Consider the following 8,316-nt stretch of genomic DNA (forward strand, 5'->3'; position numbering starts at 1 on the left):
CTACGCACTGTTTTATCAACTAAAATATGATGGTGAACTAAAATCGATTTAGAATATGTAACAGACAACATATCATGTTCAGGTTTTTTTCCGGACATTGGAAAATATTTAGATCAGCTATCGAATTTTGATGATGTATAATGCAGTGTGCAAATGAATAAAGCAATAAGATCAATGCAATCAATACGATCAACGCGATCAATACAATCAATACGATCAACGCGATCAATACAATCAATACGATAAATAATATTAACTTATTTTACAAACCTGTAGTCAAATTACAATTACTGATGAATTCAAGTCAATATTAAGCTACATATGGCTAAGCTTACCTTTTTATATCCTTGTAAAACTGGTCTGATAAGAACAACCTTTGAGATGAATTGTATAATAATGCCTGTCACCCATAATAACACTGAATAAAATGTCTCTTGATCTAAACCAACAGAACTACACTTTGCACAAGGATATGACATGCACTAAATATAGTGTCTGGAGTTTATAAAAAGGTCATACACTATGTTACACAACAAATGAGCAGCAACAAGATGTCACTGCTATACAGCTGCAAGACTGCAATAAAAATATAAATTGTCATAATAACTTAATATAGTGTCTATTACTTATAAACAGCCCATAAGTGTTAAAAATATGTATAAAAAGTTATTACATCTCATCGCATATTGACTTATGCCTAGCCTTCTGCGCATTGTTCACTGTCAGTAAAACTGTCAGTAGTTCTGAGTTTAGCATGTATCAGCTACTACCAGCCTAACATCGTTAGATTAAAGAAATTTAACAAATTTTTAATCAAAATGCTGATGGTTTGGCAGTCTCACACAAATTGATTACAATGTAAAATTAGCTAAGTCTTATCGGTTCATTAGCAAGATGATAAGACAACTCCGAAACTCTTATTTCACTGAAAAAAAGCTAAGTCGCAAAAATTCTAACATTTTCAGGACAAAAATGGAAAATTCAATGTGATTATTTGAATCTCAATTTAATAATTTACTTGATCACTCACTGATACTTGATTACTTACTTGATCACTCACTGATACTTGATTACTTACTTGATCACTCACTGATACTTGATTACTTACTTGATCACTCACTGATACTTGATTACTTACTTGATCACTCACTGATACTTGATTACTTACTTGATCACTCACTGATACTTGATTACTTACTTGATCACTCACTGATACTTGATTACTTACTTGATCACTCACTGATACTTGATTACTTACTTGATTACTCACTGGTACTTGATTACTTACGTGATCACTCACTGATACTTGATTATTTACTTGATCACTCACTGATACTTGATTACTTACTTGATCACTCACTGATACTTGATTACTTACTTGATCACTAATTTGATACTGAGATGTTCGGACGAGTCCAACAATCAACCAATCTGGCTGCGTTATGTAGATTAATGCTGTCTTGAGTTATTGAAAGTTGCTTAGTTAGTCTATATATATAAATCTAAGTGTTCGTGTATCGTCCGTGGTTCTGTGATAGTTCTGTCTGTCCGTGGTTCTGTGATAGTTCTGTCCAGTTATAGCTATTACAATCTTGGAATGAAAAGCTCGGTCTTTGCTGGATATGAACTCCCGAAGGTTGCCACTGCAAATTGTAAACCAATCATCTAACCACAAGTCTATGAAGGTTCTTACGATTCCATTTCTCTTACTATATACTGGATATACTTTTCCCGATTGCACATGTTAAATGACGTACTAATTGAAACTTTGCGCCCACGGGTTATGATGCCCCTGTTAAAAATATTTTTTGCCCAACTCTATGAAACACGATGCTATTTTGTCCTTGCCATACTAGGGCGAATTTGTTTTTCTGTCATACGAAATCAACAAAAATTTATCTCAAAATGAAAACATGGTGACCATTGTATTGATTATGACGAATGAACCAAAATTTTTATGTTTTTCGCCAAAATACCTACCACAAAGATTTTTAGTTTTTAGGAGGTGTTTACATTAGATAATTACTATGGGTTTCTATACCATTCTATACAATATTTTCGTCTTATGATGCCAACACTGAAATGAAATAAAATCATATCCTTATGTACCAAATGATTTTTCATTGCAATCATAGCAAAACAGACCATATTTAGCCATTAATTGCTAATGATTTCATATTTACATTTAAATACTTTTTCAGTTTTATTTTTTCTCTTAATTTATTTCAACAAAACACATCTTTCATGATATGAAATTTAAAAGTTACAGTTCTTAGAAAAAGTTTGAAAATGTTTACAGTTGTTTTATTTTTTCTCTAAAATCATTTGAACTGCACCAAAAAGCACTTTTCTCATAATATGAAGTTTAAAAGTTAGAATAGTAAATGTTGTACATGTTAAATAAAATGTTTTGTCCAAAGACTTTTATTACCCGGACAACGCCGGGAATTCAACTAGTGCTAAATATAGGTAGGTGGCATGTGTTTGTTCGCTAAACTATTAATAATAATATTGGAATCATAAAATACGTGTGAGTATAAAAAATTTTCAGAATAGCCTAGAAAGCGAAGAAATGATGGTACTGCACAATGAAAGGCCCAAAAGCAAAAGGTTAGAACAATAGAAGACGGCTTATGTAAACGGTAGAAATGCTTTAAAATTATGAGTTTAGATAAATAATTAGCGATTGTAATCAAATGTGCACTACAAAGGGTCATCAATATGCTTGTTTATCTTCCTTAATAATTTGTGTGAAGAGAAAAAAACCCAGAGGTGGTGAATCGTCTAACTCTAGTCCTCATGGCTGTACAGAGCTGTATTATGTTGAAATATAATATAGGGAAGATTCTAGAAATGCTGAGCTCAAGACAATATGATCTGCCATGAAGCACTTTCATCTATTTCTGGCATTACTGAGCGATGGATGAAAACTATTAAAAAACTTAGCTGAAACAGGTTAGTCTGAATTTCATTTTAGGCTAAAGTGAGTCAGATGTGACACACATCACAGTTTTTAGTGGCATATTAGTAAGTCATTTATTTGCTCTCATGCGGTGCTAGACAGGATTTCAGTACACTCAATTTTAGAAGTTGTAATTAGCAAAGTATCATGCCATTTCTTTAAAAAAATGGAACACTGTAACAAAACTAGTATGCGCCTTAAATATAGAATTAATACGTCTAGTTGCCATTATTTCATGCATTGGACGTCAGATGAGATGAAACAGTCTTAAAAGTTCTACACTGCAACAATTTGAATGTTTTTGAAGGACGGCATCCTCCGCAAGATAGTAGAGTGTAATACAAGAATAGACCTCATAAGATCACAGAGGAAGCAAGAAATTCCGTTATTGATCATATATACGCTCCTTCAAAGGCCACAACACCCTGTACAGGTCTAGGGGCGCATCTCATCGTCTCTGCTTTCCTCAAGAACTCAACATATCCAAATGTATGATCTGCTCCAGACAGCTAATCCAAACATCCACTTTGGCTATGAAACACATCATAATATTTTTACTGATAGTTTTAACGTCTCATTAGGATGCCCTCAAATAGACACTTTCTCTCAATGTCTCATTAGGATGCCCTCAAATAGACACTTTCTCTCAATGTCTCATTAGGATGCCCTCAAATAGACACTTTCTCTCAATGTCTCATTAGGATGCCCTCAAATAGACACTTTCTCTCAATGTCTCATTAGGATGCCCTCAAATAGACACTTTCTCTCAATGTCTCATTAGGATGCCCTCAAATAGACACTTTCTCTCAATGTCTCATTAGGATGCCCTCAAATAGACACTTTCTCTCAATGTCTCATTAGGATGCCCTCAAATAGACACTTTCTCTCAATGTCTCATTAGGATGCCCTCAAATAGACACTTTCTCTCAATGTCTCATTAGGATGCCCTCAAATAGACACTTTCTCATTAGGATGCCCTCAAATAGACACTTTCTCTCAATGTCTCATTAGAATGCCCTCAAATAGACACTTTCTCATTAGGATGCCCTCAAATAGACACTTTCTCTCAATGTCTCATTAGGATGCCCTCAAATAGACACTTTCTCTCAATGTCTCATTAGAATGCCCTCAAATAGACACTTTCTCTCAATGTCTCATTAGAATGCCCTCAAATAGACACTTTCTCTCAATGTCTCATTAGAATGCCCTCAAATAGACACTTTCTCATTAGGATGCCCTCAAATAGACACTTTCTCTCAATGTCTCATTAGGATGCCCTCAAATAGACACTTTCTCTCAATGTCTCATTAGGATGCCCTCAAATAGACACTTTCTCATTAGGATGCCCTCAAATAGACACTTTCTCTCAATGTCTCATTAGAATGCCCTCAAATAGACACTTTCTCATTAGGATGCCCTCAAATAGACACTTTCTCTCAATGTCTCATTAGGATGCCCTCAAATAGACACTTTCTCTCAATGTCTCATTAGGATGCCCTCAAATAGACACTTTCTCTCAATGTCTCATTAGGATGCCCTCAAATAGACACTTTCTCTCAATGTCTCATTAGGATGCCCTCAAATAGACACTTTCTCATTAGGATGCCCTCAAATAGACACTTTCTCTCAATGTCTCATTAGAATGCCCTCAAATAGACACTTTCTCATTAGGATGCCCTCAAATAGACACTTTCTCTCAATGTCTCATTAGGATGCCCTCAAATAGACACTTTCTCTCAATGTCTCATTAGAATGCCCTCAAATAGACACTTTCTCTCAATGTCTCATTAGAATGCCCTCAAATAGACACTTTCTCTCAATGTCTCATTAGAATGCCCTCAAATAGACACTTTCTCATTAGGATGCCCTCAAATAGACACTTTCTCTCAATGTCTCATTAGGATGCCCTCAAATAGACACTTTCTCTCAATGTCTCATTAGGATGCCCTCAAATAGACACTTTCTCTCAATGTCTCATTAGGATGCCCTCAAATAGACACTTTCTCTCAATGTCTCATTAGAATGCCCTCAAATCGACACTTTCTCTCAATGTCTCATTAGAATGCCCTCAAATAGACACTTTCTCTCAATGTCTCATTAGAATGCCCTCAAATAGACACTTTCTCTCAATGTCTCATTAGAATGCCCTCAAATAGACACTTTCTCTCAATGTCTCATTAGGATGCCCTCAAATAGACACTTTCTCTCAATGTCTCATTAGGATGCCCTCAAATAGACACTTTCTCTCAATGTCTCATTAGGATGCCCTCAAATAGACACTTTCTCTCAATGTCTCATTAGAATGCCCTCAAATAGACACTTTCTCTCAATGTCTCATTAGAATGCCCTCAAATAGACACTTTCTCTCAATGTGATGAATAATGTCCTCAAATAGACACTTTCTCTCAATGTCTCATTAGGATGCCCTCAAATAGACACTTTCTCTCAATGTGACGAATAATGCCCTCAAATAGACACTTTCTCTCAATGTAATGAATAAGTTCTTAGGAAGCAGCATGCTGAGCTACAAGCAACAAATTTTAAGAGAATTGAGCAAATTTAGTACAAAAAATAATATGAAAAATTAGAAATGGAGAATGACTTACTGCACAAGTGACTTACTGCACAAGTGACATACTGCACAAGGGACTTACTGCACAAGCAAGATACAAGCTACAAATGAAATGAGCACTACACAGGTAATGCGCAGAGATGTTTTACACCAACAAAAGGAAGCAAAAGTCTGTGCCAAGGGACACTGTTCTATTGCAGTGTTTGCTTTTAGTTTTCAAACGAATCTACTTACTCCTAATAAAACAATTAACGATGTTTACTATCGTCATCGGGTCTTTTTCTTTCAATATTCACATGCTAGAAATGGATGGTGTTCGCATCTACTGCTATAAACAATACCTGAGAAGAGCTAAAATTATATGAGATCTACTGTATGTATGTTAAATCACATCATCGTAAATCACCAGAAGTAGAAAGGAAAGCTTGAGAAGTGGTAGTGTGCTGGACAGAATAAAAACTACACACTCATTCACTACTTTTATTGGCTGGCGAACAAGAAAAATAGATTTAATAGATTACAGTAAGTTATCCAATACGTGGGCATTCTTACATGGAATGTGATTGAGACATGAATGCAGTGAATTGCAAGTTAGATGTAGATCTCTCGTCTAATTTGTTAAAGGTATTTTGAAATATTTGCAAACATCCTAAACCGTTTAATATAATTCATTCCAACAGCTGAAAGCTCTTCAACTACACAGAACATCCAAAACAAAGGTACAAAACAACTTGCCCAATAAAGACGTAAATTAGTGAATACGGATAGCAGGTGCTTGTCTCATGGAGAATCATGGAATGGCAGGTATATCGAGAGTCCTATTGGTAAACGCTCAGAACATATTCATTGAACTCAGCCAACTTGCATCACCACCAGTGTATTACCAATCGGGAAAGCAAAATGCTATGATTTTCAAGGCCAAAAAATACTTTGCATATTAGAGAATCATCCAGATTATGACAATCTTATAACCAGCGACGATGGCGATGAAATTTGGACAATACTGTACAGACTTATTGAATTTTTATTAATTCAACTATTACTTATGTTCCTGTACATTATATTCAAATGAATTTTAAAGCTAAAAAATATAACGCGTTATTAAACAAAGCCTTAGATACTGTATGCATGTCGAAAAATAGGAGATATATAATTATTGCTAATATGCACATTAAATTTTGGCTACTGCATTGTAAGAAACTAATATCCATTGCTGAAATTGTTATTTTATAAGCACTGTAAAGGTTTTGTCCACCCTTACTTACTCTACTAGTATAAGACTCGATGCATAAGATTATACATGTATTTCTGCTTTGTTCATAAGAGTACAAGAATAGTCAAACACATGCAATGAACAGGCCCAGAACAGCTCTGCTCTATACTACAAATGTTCAGGCTTGTATAGCGGGTAGGCTCCGCTTCTCGTTCTATTTGGCCCGGCCCGGCCCGGCTTTGGCTTGGCTCGGCTTGGCGAGCCGATAGATATAGGTATATCTATATATAGGCTATACATATATATAGATATATCTTAGAGATAAGAATCTTATATTACGGATATCATCTTAAATATATACATGTACGGTTATCATATGCATGTTTAGGTATCTCATGGAGGAATCCTTATGAAACATCATTATGAGCTATCCTGGTTGCTGGCTTGGCAGCTTCTGTATTCCTTAACAATAGTTTTGCTATTTTGCTCAAAGGCAGCATCTTTAGCTTTTGACTGTCAGTGAATCATATTTCCTTGTTTGAAGGAATCGAAGCCACTGTGTGCTATTAGAGCAAGCCTCAGAATGAGGAAACTATAGCCTACAGTCAAAGCAGATCACTAATTATCGAGCTACCTCGTTTAGGTCCCACATACAGCATAGGATTTTTACATACCAGCTGTTAATTTCTAACAGGTAGTGCCAGGTTGAGAGATGACGCTGTTAGCCCAGGGCAGCTATTGACACAAAGAGCTAGCTAAAATGGCCGATGCTGCCGAAATGGTATAGAAATGGTTTATACAATATGGACAAAAGTTATGTTTAATGTAACTGCAGTTTGAGTCAACAACTAGTCTGTGATAAGGAAAATTGTGCCAAATATTTTAAAAGAACAATTAAGATATGAACTCGGAAAACTCTTGAAACTGCCATATTTGTAGCATGATTTTTGATAACAATAGTAGGGGAAGCTTAGGCTATCTTCCAGTTCATATTTTCTTTTAATGAACTTGTTATTGCGTCAATCATAGCGATAGGTTTATGTTTTAACAGAACTAATAGAATCTGAAGGTATTGTAAAACTCATTACCCACACTCTACATAAATATTACATGAAAAAAGACATACCCCCTTCAAGGGTAAAGTGTAATTGAAATTATTCATTAACAATTAATATGTTGAGCTCATACCGCAGAAAATAGCAAAGAGAAGATAACTCCATCCTTACGAATGCATGTTGTAAAACTAAACAAATGCAACTAAACAAAACAACTAAACATTTTGTCACATGTACACACTAAGGGAACGCATTGGGAAACATTACAGCGAATATTACATTACCATGTAACAATCACCAATGGTAAATAGAGTGAGGTGAGATGCTCCAAAATTCAAATCTCGTATGAACCACGACACTAAAGTGCTCTAAAATTACCATACTTGGGTTTGCGTCATGCTAGCCAGCAAAACATACCACATCTGGAGATAGGATTACACCTTAAAATGAACAAACGGAATCTGTTTAGTTTTCCTATAAAACATTCTATCAAGGTTCATTCTCAAAGGAGAGA

The sequence above is a fragment of the Watersipora subatra genome, chromosome 10 (genome assembly GCF_963576615.1).
Source record: "Watersipora subatra chromosome 10, tzWatSuba1.1, whole genome shotgun sequence".
Classification (NCBI taxonomy): Eukaryota; Metazoa; Bryozoa; class Gymnolaemata; order Cheilostomatida; family Watersiporidae; genus Watersipora; species Watersipora subatra.